The 26,180-nt window shown below is 52.9% G+C and overlaps 1 long non-coding RNA gene across 1 annotated transcript; it reads right to left on the bottom strand.

Moving 5' to 3' along the window:
- Window positions 1-24,860: 24,860 nt before the first annotated feature.
- LOC129381941 (uncharacterized) lies at window positions 24,861-25,868 on the bottom strand. Its single transcript, XR_008610013.2, has 2 exons — window positions 25,516-25,868; window positions 24,861-24,998 (listed from the first exon to the last, which is right to left on the bottom strand). It is a non-coding gene; the product is annotated as an uncharacterized lncRNA (long non-coding RNA).
- Between the last annotated feature and the right edge of the window lie 312 nt (window positions 25,869-26,180).

A 26,180-nucleotide genomic window follows, 5' to 3' on the forward strand; every position in this document is an offset into this window, starting at 1 on the left:
CACCTAATTTATAAACCTGTAGTAGATGTTCTTGAAGAACACAAAGTGCTGACAGACGACCAACCAGGACACAATTAAATTGGTATTACGTACGATTTCCCAGCCGCAGTAACGAAACGGTAACAAACAGACATTCATTTCATGGTGTGGATTTCACGCCTCTCATAATAAAAAAATCTACTGCATAATATAGGTTTTCCCAAACTGGATGGTTTCGATCAGCTTTTGAACAGCTTTTCCTGAAATTGAGTTGGCGTTGATTGAGTAGGTGCGGGCCTCTGTTGTTTAGCATTCTCGTAAATGGCATAGATGCATAGACTGGATAGATGCGGACGTCTGCGTGATGTATGAAACAGTCTGTTCACTTGAGGATCAAGGGAGAACCCCCCCAAAAAATATTGACACGTGTACTTATATTTATCGGGCGACCACGTTTCGCCGCCTAACAAATCTTATCGCACAGCGCGGGACGCGCCTGCATGTGTCCGAAGTTTCTGGAAAGTTATCGATGCTTCTATCCGCTGTATGTTGTCGCCGAACCTTGTGTTATCTGATTTCATCGCGTGACGCGAATGGTGTAGAACTTTGTGGAAGGCACGCGGGTCCCAACGATTAGTCTGGAACATTCGATGACTGCTGTATAAAAGCTGACGCGCTGGACCCGCTGATCAGATTTTCGACGATCGCCGACTGTGTTCGCCGCTCTCGTTGTGCTTTAAGTGTAGCCTATTTTGTGGGCACAGGTTCGCCTAATAAAAGCTAGTTTTGCCTTTCACAGTATTGCTACTGTGTTCTTTGCCGTCACGACCACGTGACAATATATTGTGGTGAGAGAAGTGGCAGATGACTAGTATTATCGGGAGAAAAAAAAAGGAAAACCGCCGTACTAAGGAGCCACTCCTCTTACATGTGAAACTCCAAACAAATTGTTTTTCTTGAGACGCTATATAAAGTAATACACAGCTCCTTCAACGCAGCACCCGTACACGAAGACAAATGTCCAAACTGTAAAGAAAGCATGAAATTCGCTCCGCCCGTTTGCTGTGAACCAACGGGCAACATTACGCAAAATCCGCTACCATGTCAGCCGGGGCGGCCACACCCCGCCCGCGCTTAAGCCATATATTGGCCTCGAGCTCCACTACTGCAAATGCTGGCGCCACCGTCGGCGTGACGTCCTATTAGGGATCACGTGGACATAGCGGCCGCGTCGGCTGCCTCGGGAGCGCCGAAGCCAGCTGAAAACGAGAGTTTAAATTCCCTCGTACGCTGCGGGCCTTATTTAGTGGCGAGATTTTCCCGCTTCGAGTGTCTCCTTTACAACGCTTGAAAGCACTACAATACGTAGTGCCTGCCTTTGAAGGCGCGCAACATGGTAGGCTACTGCTCGGTGCCGCAGTGCCGGACGTACGCAACGGAGCCCAGTGTCAGCCTTATTCACACGTAGCCGCAGGACAAGAAGCTACGTGAAGCTTGGCTCACGAAACATCAAACCGGCAAACAGTCATCGGCTACAACTCGGTTATCCAGCAAGCACAGACACGAGGAATATTTCTGATACGGCGCCGGGTCTGCGATGTTCGGTAAACGCGCACTAAGACCCTCGCCCCAGTCCGCTGCCCGGCTAATGTCATGACAGTTTGGTCTATGAACTTTTCGATGCTATAGATGCTGGCAAGTTCACTGGAGTGGAAAGGGAGCGGTAAGGACATTAAAAGAAAGCATGGTATATGGTCATGTTTGTGGTATGAATTAATGCATTGGATTACAAAAAAGAAGCAGCGGGAAATCGCACGCTGAGAACACCGATAAACATACAGTGCGACGCAACTCGAGAAATAATACTGAAACGTCCAAGAATTTAGAAGAAAAAAAAAAGATTGAATCGTCGCGACGGCACATGACATCGTAGGCGTCGAAGTCTCTACAATGAAATCATTTTTGAACAGGTCTGATAGCGCCCACGAAACATTGGTTGCTTGCATACTCTCAAATACTCCTATTCTGCGACCTAAAGCTCATGGCACGATGCGCAAACGCGTCCACGGCGAAAGCGAAACAGTGCGCGGACAAGCATGCAGACGCACAGTCGGTCGCTGCGAATCTGTGCGATCGCTGCATTGAGGCTTCATTCTATTACGCTCCATTTAGTTATACAAACACTATAAGAACATATTTCACATAGTTTGCTCAGCGTTTACCTACCTTTCACGCAAGAGGCCGGTTCGGGAGACTCCACCGCGGCGACCGCGCGCAGTGGCGTTCACTGTACGTATTGGGTAAAGATATGGCGTCTGTAAACGATTCTGTGCTTTAAGTTTGCCCAAGATTATTATTTAGACAGTGAAAGCTTCTCTCGTTTCGAAAGTACTTACAGAAACGTCCGGGAGAGCGCGTGCGCTGTGTTTTCAGTGAGCGCTGACAGCAAAACCTATGAGGAGCGCGCCGCGGGATCCCTCATACTACGCCAGCGAGGCGCTTCCGATAGAAATAGGGACTGAAAATGCTCGCCGCTCAAGCAAAGTACGCTACCACGTCAGCCGGGGCGGCCACGGAAAGCACAGAACGCCCGCGCTTAAGCCTGAAAATGTTCGGCGCTTAAGCCACGCATATACATACACACGGGGACTAAAACTGAAGCCACGGGATTGTTGCTGAAAGTGTATGTAGACCGGTAGGAGTCTGTCGACGCCTGCGCGCCGCAAAGTCCGCAACCACGTCAGCCGGGGCGGCGAAAAAAAAAAAAAAAAGCAGCTCCCCTGTTTTCGCTGTTATACCCCCAGGAGGAACACAAGGTCCTCTCTGGAGTCAGTCTCTCGTTCGATCAGACGGCACACGACTGGAACAGGAAATGGTGTGCATTTGCCAGTCGGGTTGCGAGGTCTTTGTATAGCGCGTCGCGCCAGCACACACACACATCGCCCCGAAAATCGGCCGGTTCTCGGTCGAGACGCAACCACACCATTCATCTTTCGGGAGCGCGGCTTTCGACGATGCCGAAAGCCGCTTTTTATGCACGTCACTAATAGGATGACGAGGCACATTGTTGACCAGAAGAAACGCGCGCGACACAGCGCACGCAGCGCAGCTCCCCGCGGCTGCTTCACGACAATCAAGATCGGCAACACCCTCCAACTCTGGCGCCTAAAGTGGATGCGAAAGCACCAGTGGCTCCTCTCGTCGCTGGTGCTAACAGCAATGGTCTGCTGCCATTGCACTTGAGCAGAACGTGTCTGCAAAGCACCCTCTTGCGCCAGCAAGACTAGCCGTTCCAAGCGGCGCCATATTGCGACAACGGTCCCCTTCCGTATCGTCTTTTTTCTGCACGGAGTTGCGACCGAGCGAAAAAAAAATTGGCTGAAGGCTTAGCTTGGTTAAGCCTGGAAGATTGCGAAAGCAATACCCTTGGCTGCGCCTTGGTTCGGCTGATGGTGTGGACGTGGTTGCCTTTTGTTAAACTTATGGCTACACATCATCCGTCTTAGCTCAAGGCAGCGCGCCGACTGCGAGGAGCCGAGCTGTAGCCCCATTTATTCTCCTAGCGTAACGTCACACCAGCGAGCGCCCTCTCTCGGTAGCGCCGCAGCAGCGGCGCGCAAAGCTTCGCCTCCACCATCGATGCCGCGAGCAGGGGCCCCGTCTCTCGGTCTGGCGTGACGTCACACCAGCGAGTGCCTTCTCTCGGTAGCGCCGCAGCAGCGGAGCGCAAGGCTTCGCCTCCACCATCGATGCCACGATATGGGGCCCCGTCTCTCGGTCTGGCGTGACGTCACACGGTCACGTGACGCGCAGCTGTGTAAGGAGGCGCCACGACCACCGATGGGCCGAAAGTGCGAGCAGTATTGCTTTCGCATTAAAAAAAAGGCTGCGCTTAACGGTCACCTTTTCGTGCGAGTCTTGCCGCCGGCAAAGAGCTCGCTCCTCCTCTGTGGTCCGTCTCACGAGAGGACCCAACACTCTTCGCACCTGTCGGTGCTGCGATCGCTTGCTCGGGAAGGATGTACGCTTTAGTTGTGTACCGCGGACAAACCTTCCAGTCAGAGGCTAAGACACAATAGATCGCAGTGTGGTCGCTGCTCTACTACTTACGACACCACGATACGTACCTAAGTCGTCTTCAGACAATTTGACACTGCAGCGATTCAGGCCAGCCATTGCCCCGGAGAGCGACCAGTGGCCAGATTTAATAAATCTATGATCACTGTTATTGAGGATATTGAGAACTTCCCATTCGGAAATATTTTGAGCCAGTTCATTATTTGCTATAGTGAGATCCATCCAACCTTTTGCCCGTGTAGTTTTGAAAGTTGGTGGTGAGTTCCGGTCGTCTACTATGTGGAGATTTTGTCGAATTACCAATTCTAGGAGGTCTTCTCCTTTTTGATCATTATTTCGGCTTCTCCAAAGGTTATTTTTGGCACTAAAATCACCCATAATCATAATGTTTTTGTAAGAAAGTGTTTGTATTAGGTTGGGGTGGGGGGCAATTTCAATAAACGTGGTTTAATATCTTCTTGAGGTGGACAATAGCAATTAATGATTAGAACTTTTTCATCTCTGCCAATTCTCACTGTAATAACTCGACAATACTCGGCCTCCGGTGTAGCGCTCTCTGGGTTCATTTGGCGTCATCGAGCCGGGAAGCGCGGCAGCCCGCCGCACTCGACCCGGCGCTAATAATCTTACCCGCTTTCGCCGCAAGTGCACACGATATCGTTGCGGTGCTTAGACGGGATTCTGACTTAGAGGCGTTCAGTCGTAATGCCACGGATGGTAGCTTCGCACCACTGGTCTCTCGACCAAGCACGTGAACCAAGTTTCCGAATCTGCGGTTCCTCTCGTATTGAGCAGAATTACTGTCGCAACGACCGGTCATCAGTAGGGTAAAACTAACCCGTCTCACGACGGTCTAAACCCAGCTCACGTTCTCGATTAGCGGGTGAACAATCCAACGCTTGGCGAATTGTGCTTCGCAGTGATAGGAAGAGCCGACATCGAAGGATCAAAAAGCGACGTCGCTATGAACGCTTGGCCGCCACAAGCCAGTTGGAATGGATTTGTTGTTTTATGGCGCAAGGGCCAATTATGGCCAAAGAGCGCCAGGTCAGTGTTGATGAGTTTGCAGTGGGTAGATGAGTTCCGTGAGTTATTGTGACGTAGCTGTAAAGGGGCCTAAAAGCGATCGCCGTAAAGTGCATAAAAGCTATCTGTAATAAAACGATGGCAACGACTAGTGAGTACTACTAAAAACACAAGGGATACATTGTGATAGATTGATCATATGTTAAAATATATGTAGGCAAACGTTTGCCAGAAGCACTACTGCCTTAGAGAGCCCTTGAAACGGAAGGGCTTGAAGGCATGTGCTGTACAAGAATAAATTATCGATGCGGCATCCTCTTGAGAGAGGATGTGCTACAAATTCGTAGGGCTAACAACATGTAAGGCAACATCGTTAAAGAAGCTTAGGACTGCTCTGGTGTCAAACAAAGGTTCTGTACCAAGAAACATTCCAGGATGAAAGGGGATGTGATGCCGGTATGCTAGCGGAAAGTGTTTTTCCTCTCTGTTTCGGCTTCCCGACACTCCAGGAGGGCGTGGAGGACGGTGAGCCTTTCACCGCATCTACTGCAGGATGGTGGCTCATTTCCAGTTAGCAGGAAGCTGTGTGTGGCATATGTGTGTCCTATTCTGAGACGACAGAATAGGACTTCTGTTCGTCGTGTTTTTGTTGCAGTGGGCCAATAACCCAGTTTTGGCTTAATCAAGTGAAGCTTATTATTTGTTTCAGCATCCCATAGGCGCTGCCAGTGGCTTCTGAGTTTCTTTCGGATGAAAGGCTTTAGGTCTAAGGCAGGTAGTGCAGTGGTAGAATGTATATCTTGTGAAGCTATTGATGTGACAATTTGGTCAGCCAGCATATTACCCTCAATGCCCCTGTGTCCAGGTACCCAGCATATTATGACTTGCTGCTGAGACATGTACGATGTGCAAATAACGGAATAAAGCTCAGTAAGTACAGGGTTTCGATGATTGCGGAGGGACATTAGGGCTTTTACGACGCTTAGAGAGTCGGTGTATATGATGGCGTTGCGTAACTTTCTTGATTTATTTAACAGCAGATAGAATTGCATAAGGTTCTGCGGTGAATATGCTTGTTTCCAGATGCAGTCCATTGTTTCCGGATGGTCAGATTGCAGCATAAAACACTCCGGCATGTGACTTAGAAGCGTCAGTGTAAAACTCTATGCACGAGTATTTCGATTGAAGTTCCAAGAAGTGCATTCGAATATGTGCCTGTGGGGCGTGTTTCGTCACATCTACGAATGATATATCGCATTCTATGGGCTTCCACTGCCATGGCGGCAATGGCTTAGCTAGGACCATTAGGTTTTGCTGAAGAACTGGAACTTGCATTTCCTCGGCAAGCTTTCGAATGCACAGAGAGAATGGTTCTCTTGCTGCAGGTCGATTATTAAAGAGCAGTGCAGATGCCACGTCATTTATGCTTAGATAAGAGGGATGGTCGCGGTTTGCGTTCACTTTTAGAAAGTACATGAAACTAGAGTATGACCACTGAAGATGAAGCGACCACTCATTAGCTTCAACGTAGAGACTCTCTACAGGACTTGTCCTGAAGGCACCGGTCGCTAAGCGGATACCTAAATGGTGAACAGGGTCAAGCATCTTCAAGGCGCTTGGACTGGCCGATTCATATACTATGGCCCCGTAGTCTAAGCGCGTGCGTATAAGACTTTTGTGAACGTTCATCAGACATTTCCTGTCGCTGCCCCATATTTTGTGTGATAAAAGTTTAAGAAGGTTCATTGTTTTTAGACATTTCTCTTTTAGGTGCTTTAACTGTGGAATGAAGGTCAGTTTTGAATCTAATATGATTCCTAAAAATTTGTGTTGTGTGACAACTGGTATGTGCTGTCCATATTGTTCTAGGCCCACAAGCCAGTTATCCCTGTGGTAACTTTTCTGGCACCTCTTGCTTAAAACTCTTCAGCCAAATGGATCGAGGGGCCCCGCTTTCGCCGTCTCGAATCGTACTGAAATTCAACATCAAGCAAGCATTTGCCCTTTTGCTCTACGCGAGGTCTCTGCCCTCGCTGATCTGGCCTTAGGACACCTGCGTTACCGTTTGACAGATGTACCGCCCCGGCCGACTACTTCCCCGTTTATTCCTGAAAGCAAAGGCAAAAATAAAGGGTGGGGAGAACCTGTCCCTGCAAAAGCATACCAGGTTTAAAGCCGATCGAAAATAAATGATTAGGGGTTTTTAATACCCAAAGCGCATGGTTTTGTTAAAGAAAAGCCAATTGGAAAAATAAAAGTGTGGGCAAAGGTAACGCGTGTGTGTCCTAAGGCGTCTCATCGAGCTCAGAAGCCCTCGCGTCGGGCTTTTTAATGATAGTGAAGGAATGAGGCAGAGACGGGGTGGCATGGTCGTGCCATAAATAAAGTAGGGTGAAGGGCAAAATCAAGAAGAAAAAAAATTAGAAATAAAACAAAGGAAAGGGAGAAGCTGAAATGAAAAATAGTCAGGGAGTGCACACGACTGGTCCGGTCACTACCGGACGCGCCGTCGCGGCCCCCGAGAGGGCGCGCGTCGCACGGCGGCCCGGCACTTTCGATGCCGAGTGCCAGGAACACCCCCGGCTTCGTCGTCGCTCGTCTATGCGACGCATCGCCGCACCTACGGGTAGATCTGGTCTGCTGGTCGGCGGGCGCCGCCGCGGACTTCGGGGGTGCTTCCCGGCGTCACACGCGACTCGGGGAGATGGCTTCGGCGGCCAGGAACGCCCCCCGCGCATTCCGGCGCCTTCCGGACGTCTCCGTCGCCACACGGAAGCGACGGTTTGGGTCCGCCGCTCGGCGGAGGCGCTGCAGGTCCCAGGGGACGCGTTCCGGCGTCGCGCACACGCGAGGCCTGGTGTTGGGCGTCAGGGACGCCCCCGGCGTCGGTGCTCGCGGTCCCTGCACTTCCAGCGCGACACCTACTGGATGCCACTCATCCCGCCGTGTCTCAGCAGTCTTCGGGGGCGCCTCCCGGCGCGAACAGTAAAAGAAAAGTAAAAAGACAGTAAACGAAAGAGGAAAGGTGAAATGAAAGAAGAGTCAGGGGGCGCACACGACGTCGTGGTCGGCGATAGTTCCGGTCGCTGCCGGACGCGCCGTCGCGGCTCCCGAGAGGGCGCGCGTCGCACGGCAGCCCGGCACTTCCGATGCCGAGTGCCAGGAACACCCCCGGCGTCGTTGTCGCTCGTCTATGCGACGCGTCGCCGCACCTACGGGTAGATCTGGTCCGCTGGTCGGCGGGGGCCGCCGCGGACTTCGGGGGTCGCGCGCAGCATTCTTCGAAGCAGGTCCTGCCGCAGCAGACGCTACACGGCCTCTTCGGTTGTCCTGCGATCGCTACGGCACACCAGACACGACCCGACGGCTCGCAAAAGGCCGCCATGCGCGTTCCGCCCTCCGCGGCACAAGGACCGCCGCTCGTTGTCCCGGCCGTGCCGGCAGGGGCAGAGCCCCGCCCTACACGGCCAGGGGCCGGCTCGTCCAAAGGACAGTATCGCGACCGGTCCCCGGGCAGGCGGCCACTCACACGCGCGCGATCAACCCGAAGGCGGCCAAAACAGATAGGAAAAGGGCGGCATGTCGCGAAGGTTTCACAGGCGGCCGCTAGCCACCTCGCACGACGCACGGTGCGTCGCCCCGGCGCCCGGCGCGGCCTACCATGCGTCCGGCACCGTCCCGACCCCGCCTTGGTCGGGCATTCGGTAGCTTATTAATCCCACTATTTCCGCGAGCAGCGAGCACGCCGTCCGGTCCCTGAGGAGGCGCGGGTAATCACGCGGCGCGATAGCGCTCCCGGACGCCCTAATCCTCTCCACGATAGGGGCCGTTAGCGTGCAGCTGGTGAAAAATGTTGCTCGTCTCGGCAGGTCGCCCCGCAGCGGCAGCGCATGTCCTGCGATATGCGAAATCGATGAAAATAATACGGGAACCGGCCGTGGGCGGTGAGCAGGCACGCCAACCACCGAGGCGGCGGGAAGCTACGGGGTATGGTCGCGATGTCCGGCACCCACTTGTATAGTTGCCTGTCCGAATGTTCTTCGCGCCATTCGACGGCCCAGCGCGCCCGCACCGCAGCCGAGAACGCGGCTCGCACCACGCCGAACTAACGGTGCGACCTCCGGTCCGCGCCCGACGTCGCCGCAACGCCCGCCGCCATGCCGGCCAGTTGGTTGCAAAATGCCCCGATGAGCGGGCACGTGAAATAAACACACGGCGCCCCGTCTCTGTAGTCTGCATAGCACTTCGTTGACGTGCGCGATTCGCGCGTCCCTCGTTATTACCTGTGATATTGCACCTAGCAGGGAAAGGCTGTCCGCATATACAGACGCCGGCGGGGTCCACTCGTGCGTCTCGAGGTAATTAAGTGCTTCTGTCAGCGCAACCATCTCGGCGCAGTATGCGCTCGAGGCGACCGTGAGGCGATACTTCCGCACCGCGGCAATCGAGCCCCGCGGCTTCAAGACCACTACCGCCGCGCCCGCGGACGTCGACGTGTACGAACCGTCCGTGTACACGTGTGTACCTGGTTCGGACGACCGCTCCTTGGCCGCAGAGACGTCGGGCCGCTCGAAGGGGAACCCCCGCGCCTCCGACGGGTGTGCGCTTCAGGAATCGTGTGGGTATAATGTCTCGTCCGGCGCGAAGGTGTGTGCGCCGAACGTGACCGTTCGCCGCATGCGGAACAGCGCGAATTCCGCATTAAGTCTATCAAGCTCCAGCCCGATGGGCGGCTGGTTGGCGAGCACCTGCAGCGCGGCGGTCCGCGTCATACGATAAGCGCCCGTGACCGCCAGCAGCATGGTGCGCTGTACCGTAATCATGCGGGCCTTTAGGCTACAGTCGGGTGACTGCGACCAGCATATGGGGGACGCGAACGCCACCGCCGGCAGGAGCACCTGTCGGTATAGGCGGCGCCGCATCGTTGAGTCTACGGTCGTGTGCAAGCGCATGAACGTCAGTGGCTTCATGGCCAGCGTCTGTGCCTACCGCTGCAAATGCTCCGCGTGTTCAAAAAAGGACTGGCGCCTGTCGACCACCACGCCCAGGAGCTTAACAGAGGAACGAAACGGGAGCCCCCTCGTGCTGCCCTTCAGCCGGATGGCTCTTCTCCATTCACCCCCTCCCGAAGGAAAAGAGGACGCAGAAGGTCTTGTCGTGGTTGAGGGCTAACTTACAGTCGGCCGTCCACGCCTCTATGCGATGCATCGCCTCCGCCGCGGCCTCCATCACTTGCGCCCTATTAACGCGACAGCGTTAAGGAGCTCGTGTCGCAGAAAAGCCGGTGTCGTCGGCGTCCGCGGCGTTGGCCGTGAGCGAAAAATCTCGGCAGGCAATTCATAAATAAAAATAACTAGCAACATGGTCTGCGTGGGAATCGAACCAGGGTCTCCGGAGTGTGAGGCGGAGACGCTACCACTCAGCCATGAGTTTTTTTTTTATTGCCTGTTTTGTACTTCTATATCAAACAACAAATGACATTTGAGAAAACAAGACAAATTTGCAAGTTTTCAGCACCAAGTGTCAGCCTTATAGGGCTGACTATTTTAGAATTCTTTGAGCGCGGTCAAGGGTTCCACCCTGGACAGCCACGCAGGTACATAATCTTGTGCTTTCTGAATTTCCACAAATCTCGACATGCATTCTCGGAAAAGCATTCGTGCAGGCCGAGCATCCGGATCGCAGTGATATCCCGCCATACGGGCGCGCCATAGACAGTGAAGGCCAACTAGCATAATAAGGTCGAATGGCAGTCCATCATCGTTTTCTATAGATAAATATCTAATACCCTGTGGATCTAAAGGAAAGTCCTTTTTGATAGTCCTCTGAAGTACATCCCAAAAGAAGACACCCGCCCAACAATCGAGAAATACATGATCTATAGTTTCTAGTTTCTTACAGATGAAGCAATGCGAGCCCCAGGGTAAGAAAAACCCACGATCTTCTAAAAAGGTTTTGACATTCAACGTACCCGTGTGAAGCTTAAAAAAGAAAGACTTGGTCTCTGGCGTTACTTGCATTCTTTTCACCCGCTTAAGCACGTTTTGCCCTTGACCTCCACTGTATATGGCCCTGTACATTGGCACAGGGAGAACTACATCGCATACATCTTTGTACAATGTTTTACGTTTCACTGAAAAAAGGTACTCATTTGAAAATCTAACGGACAAAAACCGTACACTTAAAATAACTTCTTTAAGAAATCCACAAACAGGACCGCTCATATTGCCTGTGCAGACTACAATAGCGAGGTAACGCGCTCCTTAGCCTCACTTGGCACACCGTGCGCAAGAAAGGATCGCTTAAGTCGCGGAAAAATAAAAACCGGTTTACGACCTGTCGTATAAAAAGGTGCGTCATTCCCAAACCTCCGTCTTTAACTCGCCTGAACAAATTCGTTCGACTGCATCGCTCCCAATTCGAAGCCCACACAAATACTGCGAATACTCGGTGCAGCTTCAGTATATGTACCCTTGAACAATGCAATACCTGCATGACATACCATAATTTTGCGGCCAAAAATAGATTGCAGACTGTAGCTCTTGCAAACATTGACAGATGTCCACCTTTCCACTTGTTCGCTTTTATCTGTGTTTCTCTTTTTTGACGTTGCCAATACTCATCGTTATTTTTGTAATATTCTAGCGGGACGCCTACATATTTAACGGGTGTCGTCAGCCACTTGACATTGGCGAAAGTGACCGGGGTGGAAGGCCATTCTCCGTGCCAGAAGCCAAGACACTTTCCCCAGTTTACCATGCTTCCAGTTACCTTGCCAAAACCCTTCACTACAGCGATAGCTGCAGCTACACTCTCTTTATCTGTACAACAGACTGCGACGTCATCCGCATACGCCAGAATTTTAACTTCCGATGCATTTAATCTGAAGCCGTGAATGTTGCTGCTTTCAATGATCGCTAGGCACATTGTTTCTATGTATATACTGAACAGAAGGGGACTCAATGGGCAGCCCTGGCGTACAGAACGCTTTAAGTTAATGGGGGCCCCCACTGACTTGTTAACAATGAATCGCGTAGTGCAGTTCCGGTACGCCAAAGCTACCCCATCTCTAATGATGGATCCGACATTAATGTGGTCTAGGATGTCAAGCAAAATACCATGAGGTACACAATCAAACGCTTTCTCGAGATCGAGCTGTAGAATTGCTACCCCTGCTTGCATAATGTCGCAGCACTCCATCACGCACCGCATCTTATGTATATTAGTCACAATCGAACGCCCCATAATTCCACATGTTTGGTGAGGACCAACAATTCCTTAATTACTTTCTGTAGCCGCCTTCCTAGCACTTTCATCAAGATTTTATAATCACAATTAGTTAATGATATAGGCCTGTATGAGGAAACCAATTTTAACTTATCTGTCTCTTCTGTCTTTGGTATTAATATACTATGTGCTTCCCCAAAAGACCGGGGCAGGACATCTAGTTCGTAAGCCTTATTAAAAAGAACTGTAAGCAGATGAGACAATTCTTTTTTAAACGTCTTGTAAAACGAAGCGCTCAGACCGTCAGGCCCTGGGGACTTGCCGAGTTTCAGGTTATCTATAGCCTTTTCTACTTCCGTTTGTGATATGGGCGATTTCAACTCTGTTCTGGTGTCATCTTGCAGTCGTGGCATTCTCTCAAGAAATGCTTCTTTAAACCTCTCTGCATTCACAGGTCTAGAAGCAAAAAGCGCTTCGTAATGTCGAGCAAAAGCACGTCCTATGCTGTCATTGTCTGTCATTACTATCCCGTTATCTTCAATGACATCTATATGGTTCCGCCGGGCGCGACTTTTTTCGAGTCCAAGTGCGCGTTTTGTTGGACATTCATCTATAGCCATCGCGTCTACCCTTGCTCTCACTTGCGCTCCGCGATAACGGTTCTCATCATAAAGCTCCAGTTTCTGTTTGATACTACGCAGATCTTCGGCATACACACCTGGCGTTTCGCATTCAAGCGCTGTTAGCTTTTCAAAAATCATCTTAAGCTCTTTCTCTTTCTTTTTGGCTTCAAACAATAAAATGCTGGATCTTTCTATCGCTTTAATTTTTATCTGTTGTTTAAACATTTCCCACTGGTCTCCTATTCTTTCCCCACTATCTTCATGGATATTCTTAATTGCACGAATCACAGCTGCATTGAAAGATTCATCCCTTAACAAGTTGGAATTCAATTTCCATTGCTCCCATGAAAAACTCTTGCTCTCTTTCCTTGATCCTATTTGACATTTTACAAGGCAGTGATCAGTAAAAGAAATTGGCGAAACACCATAACTGCGGCACTTTGGGATCGCATCCACTGACAGGTACAGTCGGTCCAAGCGGGCATGGCTGTTGCCCTGAAAATGAGTGTACTTCACAGCTCGGGAGCCCTCCAGGCACTCTGCAATATCCTCTAGCTCATGATCTGCAATCATTTGTGACAACACATCACTGCTTTTGTCTCTAACCATTCTTCCAGTTGACCTATCACTTGAGTTCAAAACGCAATTAAAATCCCCAACCAAAACAAGCTGCTTATCAATGCACAAATACTGTCTTAGGTTAGAAAAGAAATTAACGCGTTCCTGCGCCACACTTGAAGCATAAACACACATAACACGCCATGCAATGTCACTATATGTGAAATCGCACAACACAAATCTACCGGAAGAACACGAAGAAACGTTTTGCACTGACAGTCCTGGATTCCTTCGAACAAGGAGGACGCACCCACCGGACCTGCCGATAGCGTGGCTCACGACGGCATGGTACCGTGCAGCAAAGCCTCGCAGCATGTTCGCCGTCTCCTCTTCTCCTTCCACTTTCGTCTCCTGCACAGCCAAAACGTCCAGATCTTCTTCCATTAACAACCGGTACAGTTGACTTTGTTTTTTCCTAGAGGCGAGACATCGAACGTTTAAAGTGGCGAGTGTAAGTGACGTTTGAGAAGCCATCGTTGATTTCTGGAAACGGTAGGCCCGGAGCGCGGCGCTTACATTGCGCGTCTAGCTCAATGCTAGACGCCTCCGGGACCGCCCGGTGAGACGGTCTCACCACTTTGCGAAAGTGGCTTGTCGTCAACTTTCCTATCCGCCGTGCTCCCAGGCCTTGCCCTGAGGTTCGTGCGTCTACCCGTTGGTGCCTTCGCAGGCGGTCCCTCGATGCTTCGCGCGCCGACCTTGTCTCCTTGGCTTGTGGCGTCCTCCAGGGGCCTTTTAACTGCCGAGCTGACGCCAGTACTCCCCGCGACGCCGCTGGCGTGCGGCGACTCGCCGAAAGCGTCCATGTCTGCACTTGAACTACGAGGGACGCTTTTCACGTCCCCCCTTTTAGACACTTCGTGTTTGGGAATTTCGGCCACTTGAGTGCTTACTTCTTTTGCAGAGTTGTCTGTTCCCTCAGCCGTTCTTGCCGCAGAGTCCGGAGGGCTGTGTACTGCCTCTGATCGATCTTCACTTCCTGGAGTTGAGGCGTCGCAATGTGGCCCAGTTGTGCTCACATCCCCACTACATTTCGCTGCGTCCTCCGCCTCGGTCACGTCCATAATGTGCACCGTTGAAGCCTCATCACCGGCTGTTGCGGTCACTGCGGCGTAGGAACGAACGCACTCGGCGTCGACGTGACCGAAACGCCGGCAGTGTGAGCGACGTGGCACCTTGCGCTCGCGACGCACATGTCCCGAACCATGGCAGCGCAAACACTGCATAGGCCGACCTGGTGCAACCAACAGCACTAGTTCACCGGCAACACGAATCTGGTGTAGCAGGTCGTCAACCTTGAGACCACTCTTGAGCTTCAGGAGCACAGTCCGAGTAGTCGAACCTTTCTCGTTCACTCCTTCCACACGCCAGCGTTCCCGAGTAACCTCGGTCACTTTGCCAAACGCCGCCAACGCAGTACGCACGTCGTCGTCCGCCACGCCGTGCAGCAACCAATGAAGCCGAAGCCTCACCTGCTGCTCCTGCGGGTCGATGACGAGACAGCGTCGCCCTTTGACCTGAAGTTCTTTCAATCCAGCCAACTGCTTCGTCGCCTCTGGGCTGGTTAATGTCACGGCCCACACATGGTTGGTCTGGTAGGCACCCAAAGCCACAACGTCAGGGAGCAGCCGTTCCTTGTGCAAAGCGTCCCGGAAATCTTCGACCCTGAATGGCCGCGCTCGTACATCTCCGTGCAAGAACAATGTGTTCAAAACGACGTGTCCTGTTGGCAAATGCGGCAAAATAATCTCAAAATCCTTGTCGTCTGCTACCATCCTGTTACCGCGTCCCGGGTGGGCCGCTGAGACCGCTCGTGAAGAACCCGACATTCCGCGTCCACTCACCTCGGTGGCTGAAGAGGAAGTCGACTCAGCCATGAGTTCGATGCTTCGAAGCGGTACAAAAGCGCCTCTAGTGAATGCGGTGTTGTCTTAGAAACGTGCCGTAGAAACTTGTACTGCGGTGTTTATCGGTAATTATGAGCATGTAACTTACAGATGTTGCAGTTGCACGAGTAGCGAAGTACGTTTCCGCTACATTTCTTCTGCGCTTTCCGCACACGCAGAGCCATCTTGCGGCAAACACAGAAGACCCCCCTCCACTCAATGTACGGCGCAGCCCCGACAGGTGGCGCGCCACGCGCGCATTGGGGCAGTGCGAGGACCGGTGCGAGGCGCGTCGCGGCCCCGCCTCCCTCTCCGCTCACGACGCTTCGCCGTGCTCTCTCACGGGTTGCAGAATCAAGCGTCCTTCCTTTCTTTAGATCACGATCTATATATCTCTCTGGCCGTGCCGATCACGACGTTTGGCTGGCGTAGATCGTTTCCCCCTCCTAGACACCGAGTTCTTTGGTTCGTTGCGCTTGCTCAGGCTCACGTTTCGGTGCCGCGCCGAACGCTGCGTTGCTCGACGCTCACCGCGTGATTGGTGGGTGCAAAGTGCGATGCGAGGCGCCTCGTAAGTGATCGCTGCGCCATAGCGCATTGTCTTGCACCCCTTGGCGGGTCGACGGGAACGCTGTCGCGTTTCTCTCAAAGGCGAAGCTTAAGCGTCCTCCAATTTTTCTTTCCCGGCACGAGAACTACCGTATCGTCGGCGTACGCCTGTACGCGCACCCCAGGCGGCATCGGCAGCCGCAGCAGCCCGTCGACCACCACGGTCCACAGGAGCGGGGAGAGGGGCGACCTCTGCGGGCTGCCGAGCGACGCCTCCGCCGAGACCGAACCGGCGTGCGACGTGTATTCGACTGTGCGGCCCTCGAGAAAGGAACCGAGCAGCCCGACCAAGTTGGCCGGGCAGCCGCGGTCTCTAAAATACTTTCTGACCAGAGGGTGCCATACACTGTCAAACGCGCCCCGGAAGTCGAGGGATATTAACACCACGGGCGTGCGTTCCTCTTTGTGGCGCTTGATAAATTCGCACAGCGCGTGCAGCGCCATTACCGCGCACCTGCCGTGGGTGAAACCGAACTGGTTGGGGTGCGTGTGGCCGCGCGAGGAGCTGAAATAATAAAGCCGGCCGTGTAACAGTCGCTCGAGCACCTTCCCCAGGATAGAGGTCATGCAGATCGGTCTATATGCGCTCGGTGAATCCACCGGCTTGCCGGGCTTTTGTATGAAGACCAACCTGCCCTTCCTCCAAATCCTGGGGAAGTAACCCATCCGGAGTGCGGCGTTCATGATCATGTTCATGAATTGTGGATGTGCGGCAAAAATTGCCTTCACGACCTCAGTCGAGAGGCCGTCCGGTCCGGGGGCCGAGCCGTGGTGCATCCTGCATAACACTGCCTCCATCTCGCCCCGCGAAAACGGCCGCTCCCGTTCCACCGTGGCGTACGGCCGACCGACCGCCGCGCGGATCCCAGAATGCGCGGGTTCGTCCGTCTCGGGCCTGTCCCGAGCGATGAGGTGTTGCAGCAGCAGCGAGGCCGACCCGAGGACGCTCTCCGTCTGGCCGCCGTCCGGCCTCGTCAGCGGAGGGAGCATGACTCGCGACCGGGCGGCCCCGAACGCCAGACGGAAGGGGGCTTGAAACAGGGGATCCCAAAAACAGGGCTGCACTGATTGCAGACTTCCCTGTCCGCCTCCTCTTTGACGCGCGCCACGTCCCGTCGGTATGCCGCTAGCACCCGGCTATATTTGCTGCGGAATATGGCCCGCAGGTCATCGCAGCGACACCTCTGAAAGCGGCGCCGCATCGCGTTTACCGCCCTGCGTCGGCCGTCTAACTCGGGCGTCCACCACGACTTGCCGCCCGCGCCCCTCCTCTCTCGCGCCGGACGAAGCTGTTTGTCGCGCTCGCGATCAATAATTACAGAATTTCGCGAGGACTGCGTCCAGGGCGGCCGGCGAGGCGATGTCCACACCGCTCGCGCTCGCGAACCAGCGTGTGTCGCGAACGGCCTCTAACCATTTCCGCCTACCGTAACTGGTAAGACGCCTGCCCGTCGCGCACTCGCCGGTGCGGATGGTAATTTCTATGCGTCGATGTTCCGACAACGTCTCTTGTTCAGAAACCCGCCACGCGCAGCCGCGCCGCACGAGCGCCGGTGACGCGAGGGTAACATCAATCCAACTGTCGACGTATTTTGTGACGTACGTCGGGGGCGAGGCCGCGTCGTTGAGCACCACCAGGCCCGCAGCCGCTGCGAACTCGATCAGCCGGGTGCCCCTGGCGTCTCCTTCGCGAGGGCCCCACAGGACGCTGTGCGCATTGAAGTCGCCCATGACGAGAACGTCTGGCGTGCGAGTTCGTTCGATGGAGTGAACTAGATGTTCGAAAACGTCGTCCATCGTCCTGTGGGGCGGCGCGTAAGCGGCCACGACCGTGATCGCGAACTCGCGCGTCGCGCACTCGAACGCGACCACCAGCCTCGACACGTGTACGGGAAACACATCGAAGCCGGGCCTGCGCGTGACGATCGCGCACAGCGGGCCGTTGGCCGCCGCGTACGCCCGGTAGTGCGGCGGAAACTTAGGGAGCTGACCCTGTTGTGTGTAGGGGTCCATAAGCGCCGCCACCTCGCATCCCTCCCGCGCCATGTAATCCGTCAGTAGCGCCGTCGCTCGGCGGACGTGGTCCAGCGACAATTGAGCGAATTTGATCGCGCCGCCGGCCCCACCCCCCCTCCCAGGGCCCCGGCAGCCCCCCTCCAGCGGCTGCCCGCGCCGCTCTATCGCGGGGGGACGTAATTGGTGCGGGCCCTGAGGCGGGCCACCCTCTCCATGCGGATGGGGCACTCAGGGAAACCCGCGGGATGGGACGCCTCGCGGCCGGCCTTCCTGCACTCGTTGCAGCAGACTTCCTGCTGCCCCATCTTCACGTTACGCGTGGCGGCCAGGCGGTTGCCACAACACTTCATACAGACGGCTTTCGACGCTTCCGCCTTGTGCGGGCACGTTATCCTACCGTGTCCGTATGAAGCGCAAAACGTGCACGTGGGCACGTGCAGGTCCTCCGACGCTCGCACCGCCGTCCACCCCACTGACCGTCGGGGCCACTTCATACGCGCAAACGCGGTCGAGTCGACTTCCGCGACGTAAGCACACGTACCGGACCTCTCCCTGTATGTCACGCGCACCTGGCACGTGTTAACGTCCAGGTCGAGGCCCTGATTTCTGTCGTTTAAGACGCGTATGAATTCGTCAGGCGCGACGTCAGGGTCGACCCCACTGAATTTCACGTGCGGATTGCGCTGCTCGCCCACTCGCACTAGCAGCGAGGCCCGCGTGACGGAATTTTCTGCTATCGCCGCCTTCAAGTTATCGATGGAATCGCGCGCGTGCGAGAAAACCGTCAGGCCATACCTGGTGTGCCGCAACGTGACCTCCTTGATGTTCTTGGCGGCCGGGTCGATGTTGGTCTTGAGGAGACGCAGGACGTCCCTCGCCAGTGTCGTCGTCGGTACCGTGGGCGTCAGAAAAGCCACGTGCTCGCACATCTGCGCCGTTCGCGCACTCCCGTCACCCGCCGGCCACGGCCGGCCCGACGCCGCTCGCTCCCGCGGCGGGCGACGCCCTCAGCGCCGCGGCGTAGCTCACAGCGCCCGCGGCCGGAACGCCGGGGCCCGAACCGGGAGCCGCCGCGGTCGCGCCGGGATCGCGCCCCGCAGCCCCGGGACCGGGCGCCACGACAATCGATCCCTCCAGGCGCCCCTTGGCGACTATGACTCGCCTCTGCAGTGCCGCGGTCTCTCGGCGCGCCTCGACCAGCTCGCCTCGCAGGGCGATGGCCGCGCACCGCTCCATCGCCGCGTCGGCCCGCAGGTCCGAGCACAGGGCCATGATCTCGTAGATTCTTGTTGTTATAAAGTTCCTCGCGGCGACGGGCACCTTGTTGGCCGCGTTCGAGCAGAAATGGTAAATCTCGCCCTCGATCTCGCAGAGCCGCGCCTGGGCCCGCCCGCCGAGGTCCCCGGCGAGCGCGGGGGCCACCACCGCGGTCGCCTGCGAGACCGAGGACATCCCGTCTTCTTCGTCTCCGTCCGCCGCCGGCTCGGTCTTCTCCGTGGCTTTTACCTGCAACGCAATCGCAGCGAGGATCTCGTCGCCGTCCTCGGAAAAATCCGATTTCGGCGACGCACCCGCGCGGGCAGTCTCGGTCGGGGACGGCGAGACCCTGTGGTCATTCGCGTGTTGGGCATGGCCGGCTCAGAAGGTATGAGCCATGGCCATATTGGGCCCGCTGGCTGGTCAAGAAGGAATCGCTCGATAAATGAAAATAAAACCTTTTCCGCCCGGTTTTCGCGTCCAATAAATGCCCTACACCTTTAAAAACAACCCCAAGCTAAAATTTTAAGTGATCGAATGGAAATACCTGATTTTTGAAGGGAATTGCAGGAGCACGAAAAGCAGGCCCAGTCGACCACTTGCACGAGCGCTCGTGTACCGCCCCGGATTTCGTCTTTTCCCCGAAGATAAAAACACACTAAAGAAAAGTGGGGAGACCCGTACCTACTAAAAGCAATAACGGGTTTAAAGCCAATTAAATATAAAAAATGAGGGGTGGTAACCCAACATACGAATTGAAGGTAAAAGCCAATTGGAAAAAGAAATGGTGGGCACGGCAACTGCAGATGTCCCAAAACTCCTTCCGCGAGGACAGAAAACCCCGCATAAAGCGTACCCGCAGGGGCGTCTGCGTCACCAGGCGTTTGGTGTGTTGCGACACCACGTACCCGAGCACACGAGGGTTGGACCCTCCCGCGTGTAACCGTGCGCGGCTTAGCCGTGTCCGGGGAAAGGGGGATCCTGGGGGTTGAGCCGATGCTGGGTGTTTGGACCTTTAAGGCCCCCCGGCGGAGGCAACACACCTCTTTGGCCTCTGCTTCACGTAGACGGCACCCCCGGACTGACCCACCCGGGGGAAATCGGTAGTTGCCTTTTCCTGTCTCTCTCTTCCTCTAGTCTTCGTCTTTCTCTCACTTTTCATCTTTCCTGTCTTCTCCTAGCTTCCGCTTACTTCCAATTTTTCCAGGCAGCAAGGGTTAACCTTGCGTGAATAGCCAGCCTAGGTTATATCATATTTGGTTATAGTGGTAATGTACAGCTGGCGTTTGCAGGCCGTGTTTTCACAGGTCCTGCAACGTCCCCTTGTAGGACTCCACGGTGGGTGGCTGGCGTTACTGCCGAAATTACAATCTCTTATGGCTTCTTCTTTCCCCCCCTTACCTGATCGCTCCCTCAAGAGGGGGCGCACCGACGATGTCTTCGAATTTTTTGCCCGTCAAAAAGAAACTTTTCCTCGTTTCCATGTAGTGCACTCCGAAACACCAGACAAACCCGTGCGAACAATCTCACCATTCCTCGTGTCCAAGTCTCTTACCCAAGTTTTTGGTACAGGTTATAAAGCATCCAGGATGGCAAGCGGCGATCTCCTCTTGGAACTCCGCAACCAGAAACAGTATGAAAAGCTACCCAATCTAGTTTCATTTGGTGACGCCAAAGTAACCGTAACTCCTCATCGTACAATGAATACCACCCGTGGCGTAGTGTCTGATGATGATCTCTTGGAGCTGACTGAGGCTGAGCTCTTGGAGGGCTTCAGCGAGCAGAACGTCATCAACGTTAGGCGAATTAAGATGAGGCGTGATAATAAGGAAATTCAGACCAAACACCTGATACTTACTTTTGGCACAAGTGTTCTGCCCGAGTCCATCGAGGCCGGCTATATCAAGCTCCGTGTTCGCCCATATGTTCCAAATCCCCTGCGTTGCTTCAAATGCCAGCGTTTCGGTCACAGTTCACAGAGCTGTCGAGGCCGCCAAACCTGCGCGAAATGCAGTGCTCATGAGCACACCTCTGAAACTTGTGAAAACTCTCTCCTTTGTGTAAACTGTGAAGGGGAGCACGCTGCATACTCGCGGTCGTGCCCATCGTGGAAGAAAGAAAAGGAAATAGTTACAATTAAAGTAAAAGAAAACATAAGTTTCAAAGAGGCACGCAGGCGGGTATCCTTCCTGCCAAAGCACACCTTTGCCGATGTGGCGCGTCAGGGGGCAGCGCCACAACGGTCTCCGGCGGCTGTCCGACCCACACCCAGTGAGGCGGCAGTGACGCCATCCGCCCCCTCGGCGGCTGCAGCTAACGCTGCTACGCCAACACAGCAGACGGGGCCATCGACCCCGAAGGTGGGCGCAGCCGAGGCTGCCCCAACCTCCCCGGCCCCTTCCAGCGCTGGCAACAGCCGGCGCAGCCAGATCCCTCAGGGAGCCCCATCGACCTCCGGGCTGGTGGGCGCAGGGGTCTTGCCCTCCAAGGCGGGACTCTCTCGGGAAACATCTCGCTCGCAAGAGCACGTGTCCGGCGCCTCACAAGAGGCAATGGACACTACATCCATCCTCAAGGCGCACCAAGCGCCTAAGGAGCGGCGAGGCTCCCTCGAACGCTCCAGAAAGAACAAAACCCCTATTACAGGGCCTCGAAAGGGTTCTGTAATCTAAGGCATCCCGTCCGTTTCCGTAAACACAGCACCAATTTATTGTAAATATGGATACACAAATCATTCAATGGAACATTAGAGGTCTCCTTACAAACTTTGATGATTTGCAAGAACTCATCCACAATCATAATCCAAAAGTGCTGTGTTTACAGGAAACACATTTAAAATCCAGACACGCAAACTTTCTCCGTACGTATGTTACGTTTCGTAAAGATCGCGATGATGCCATCGCATCATCGGGTGGTGTTGCGATTCTCACACATAAAAGTATAGCATGTCAACCTTTACAGCTTCGAACGCCCCTTGAAGCAGTGGCGGTGCGAGTTGTTCTGCTAAACAAACTCATCACTATTTGCTCGCTTTATATACCCCCACATTACAAATTAACTAAACATGAATTTCAGTCCTTTATAGATGAACTGCCAGAACCCTATGTTGTTCTTGGCGACTTCAATGCGCACAGCTCCCTGTGGGGCGACTCTCGTATAGATGCGCGAGGTCGTCTTGTTGAACAGTTCCTTTTTTCTTGTGGTGCGTGCCTTTTGAATAAGAAGGAACCCACATATTACTCTCTAGCAAACAGAACCTTTTCTTCAATCGATCTCAGCATAGTTTCTCCTTCTATTCTGCCTGAACTTGAATGGGAAGTTACAAAGAACCCTTACGGAAGCGATCACTTCCCCATACTACTAAGAACACCTCAAGAAAACTAAAATCCACCACAGGCACCTCGGTGGAAGATTGAGACAGCTGATTGGGACAAATTTCGAACTCTTACTGGTATCTCATGGCATAACATCTCCTCGTTAGAAATTGATGCTGCTGTGGAGTATTTTACAGCCTTTATAATAGATGCCGCATCTAAATGCATATCACAAGTAAATGGCCTCTCGTGCAAACGGCGCGTCCCGTGGTGGACCGACGATTGTAGGATCGCACGTAAAAAACAGAACAAAGCGTGGGGTTTGCTACGCGCTTCTCCCACTGCAGAAAATCTTATCAACTTGAAAAAAGTAAAATCCGAAGGCAGGCGAACCCGCCGACAGGCTAGAAGAGAAAGCTGGCAGAACTTTTTATCGGGCATCAACTCGTACACAGATGAGGCGAAAGTCTGGAACAGGGTTAGTAGGATAAGAGGGCGACAAACATACTCCCTCCCTTTGGTAAACACACAAGGCGAAACTCTGCAAGACCAGGCAGATTCACTTGGGGAGCACTTTGAGCGTGTGTCGAGCGCAATCAATTATTCCCAGTCCTTTCTTAAACATAAAGAAATAATAGAACGTAAGCCAATCATACGAAAATCCAGGCAGAATGAACCGTATAACCGGCCTTTTAGTATTGCCGAGTTGAAAGCTGCCTTGAACACATGCAAAAGCACTGCACCGGGACCTGACAGAGTCATGTATGACATGATCAGAAACCTACATACTGACACACAAGCTACACTACTTACACTATTCAACACTATTTGGGCTTCCGGATACCTCCCATCCACATGGAAAGAAGCGATTGTAGTCCCTGTTCTGAAGCACGGAAAAGACCCTCCTTGGCGGCAAGTTACCGTCCGATAGCTCTAACTAATTGTCTGTGTAAGCTTTTTGAAAAAATGATAAATCGCAGACTAATACATTTCCTCGAGGTCAACAATATGCTCGATCCTTATCAGTGTGGATTCCGAGAAGGGCGGTCGACGACCGATCATCTTGTGCGCATAGAAGGAAATATCCGCGATGCCTTTATACATAAACAGTCTTTCCTATCGATATTCCTCGATATGGAGAAGGCATATGACACGGCATGGCGTTACGGTATCTTGCGAGACCTGTCGGAAATTGGCATCCGTGGAAATATGCTGAACACAATTGAAAGCTATTTGTCAAATCGTACCTTCCGAGTAAAAGTCGGCAATGCACTGTCACGTCCCTTTACGCAGAAAACTGGTGTACCCCAGGGAGGCGTGCTCAGCTGCACTCTCTTTATCGTTAAGATGAACACGCTACGTGCTTCACTACCACCTGCCATTTTTTATTCCGTATACGTAGACGATATACAAATAGGCTTCAAATCCTGCAACCTCACAGTATGCGAAAGACAGGTACAGCAGGGCTTGAACAAGGTTTCCAAGTGGGCAGACGAAAACGGATTTAAGGTCAACCCCCACAAAAGTTCTTGTGTTCTCTTCACAAGAAATAGAGGCCTGGTCCCAGATCCTTGTGTAGAACTGGGCGGACAACAAATCCCTGTCAACAAAGAGCACAAATTCCTTGGTGTTATTCTTGACTCCAGGCTCACTTTCATACCTCACATAAAACATCTTAAAGAAAAATGTCTTAGAACAATGAACTTACTTAAAATCCTATCCCACACAACGTGGGGTAGCGAGACAGTGTTTATTGAATATTTACAAGAGCCTAGTTCGATCACGGTTAGATTATAGTGCCGTAGTATATCACTCTGCCGCACCGAGCGCACTTAAGATGTTAGACCCCGTTCACCATCTGGGTATCCGTCTGGCCACTGGCGCATTTAGGACAAGCCCTGTTGAAAGCCTATATGTAGAGTCAGATGAGTGGCCACTCCATCTTCAGAGAACAAACATCAGCTTAACGTATTTTCTCAAGGTTCGCTCTAATAAGGAACATCCGTGTTTCACAATCGCTAACGACTTGACGTGTGAAACACTTTTTCATAACAGACCCTCTATGAGACTTCTTTTTTCACTGCGTGCAAGAGAACTTAGCACGGAAATGGATGTCCCAGTTCTCGAACAACGCCTAATGCCTCCAGCTAAGCTAGTACCGCCCTGGGAGTGGCAGCTGATAGAGTGTGACACATCCTTTGTAGAGGTCACTAAACATGCGCCAGAGACACATATCAAAATGCATTTCTTGGAGCTCCAGTACAAGTACTCGTGCACAGAGTTTTACACAGACGCTTCTAAGTCGCATGCCGGGGTGTCCTACGCAGCCATTGGTCCGTCCTTCTCGGAATCCGGTGTACTGCACCCTGAAACAAGTATATTTACGGCTGAGGCCCATGCACTATTGTCGGCTGTGAAACATATCAGAAAATCAAATATTCAAAAAACAATTTTATTTACAGACTCCCTAAGCGTCGTGAAAGCCTTGAAGTCACACTGTAAACACAGAAACCCCGTAATTACTGAGCTCTATTCTATTCTCTGTAGAGCGTATATGTCTAACCAGCATGTCATTATATGCTGGGTGCCTGGACATAGGGGCATCGAGGGTAACGTTCTAGCAGACCAGATGGCCACATCAATTTTCTTGCATACAGTTAATCCTGCTGCTTCGGTCCCTGTCACAGACTTCAAGCCTTTTTTAAGAAGGAAACTGCGAAATCACTGGCAACGTATGTGGGACGCAGAAGTAAATAACAAACTGCACGTGATAAAACCACAGTTAGGTTCTTGGCCCCCCGTAACAAAATCACGGCGAACAAATGTCCTATTCTGTCGCCTTAGAATAGGACACACATTTGGCACGCATAACTTTCTACTCACTGAAAATGATCCTCCAACTTGCGGTAGATGCGGGGAGAGGCTGACCGTCCTCCACGTCCTCCTGGAGTGTCGGGCAGCCGAATCTGAAAGAAGGAAACATTTTTCCCTAGCATACCGGCAGCACATCCCCCTACATCCCGTAATGTTACTCGGCCCAGAACCGCTATTTGATACCAACGCAGTCCTAAATTTCCTGAAAGATGTTGTCCTGCATGTTATTAGCCCCACATGTTCATAGCGGGTCCTCTCTTCAGAGGATACCGCTGTGATAGCTCTTTCGTATAGCACGTGCCTCTAGGCCCTTGTGTTTCAAGGGCTCCGGCGAGGCAACAGTGCTCCAGCTATTTTTACCATCTCGTATATTTTCAATTCTACGTCATTATTTTATGATGGATTTTAATGTTCATAGTATTCGTCATTAGTCATCGCCATAATTTTATATCACGTAGATTTTACGCACTTTACAGCAACTAATTTTAGGCCACTTTACAGCCAAGTCACATCTCCATAATACATCGTCAACATCACCACTTGTCATGGCGCTCTTTGGCCACACCTGGCCCTTGCGCCATTAAACACCACATATCATCATCATCATCATCCGCATAAACCGTTTATTCATGGAATGTGTAGAAGGTGACTACGATGAGGAGAGAACAGAGACC

Source organism: Dermacentor andersoni, chromosome 10 (assembly GCF_023375885.2).
Source record: "Dermacentor andersoni chromosome 10, qqDerAnde1_hic_scaffold, whole genome shotgun sequence".
NCBI lineage: Eukaryota > Metazoa > Arthropoda > Arachnida > Ixodida > Ixodidae > Dermacentor > Dermacentor andersoni.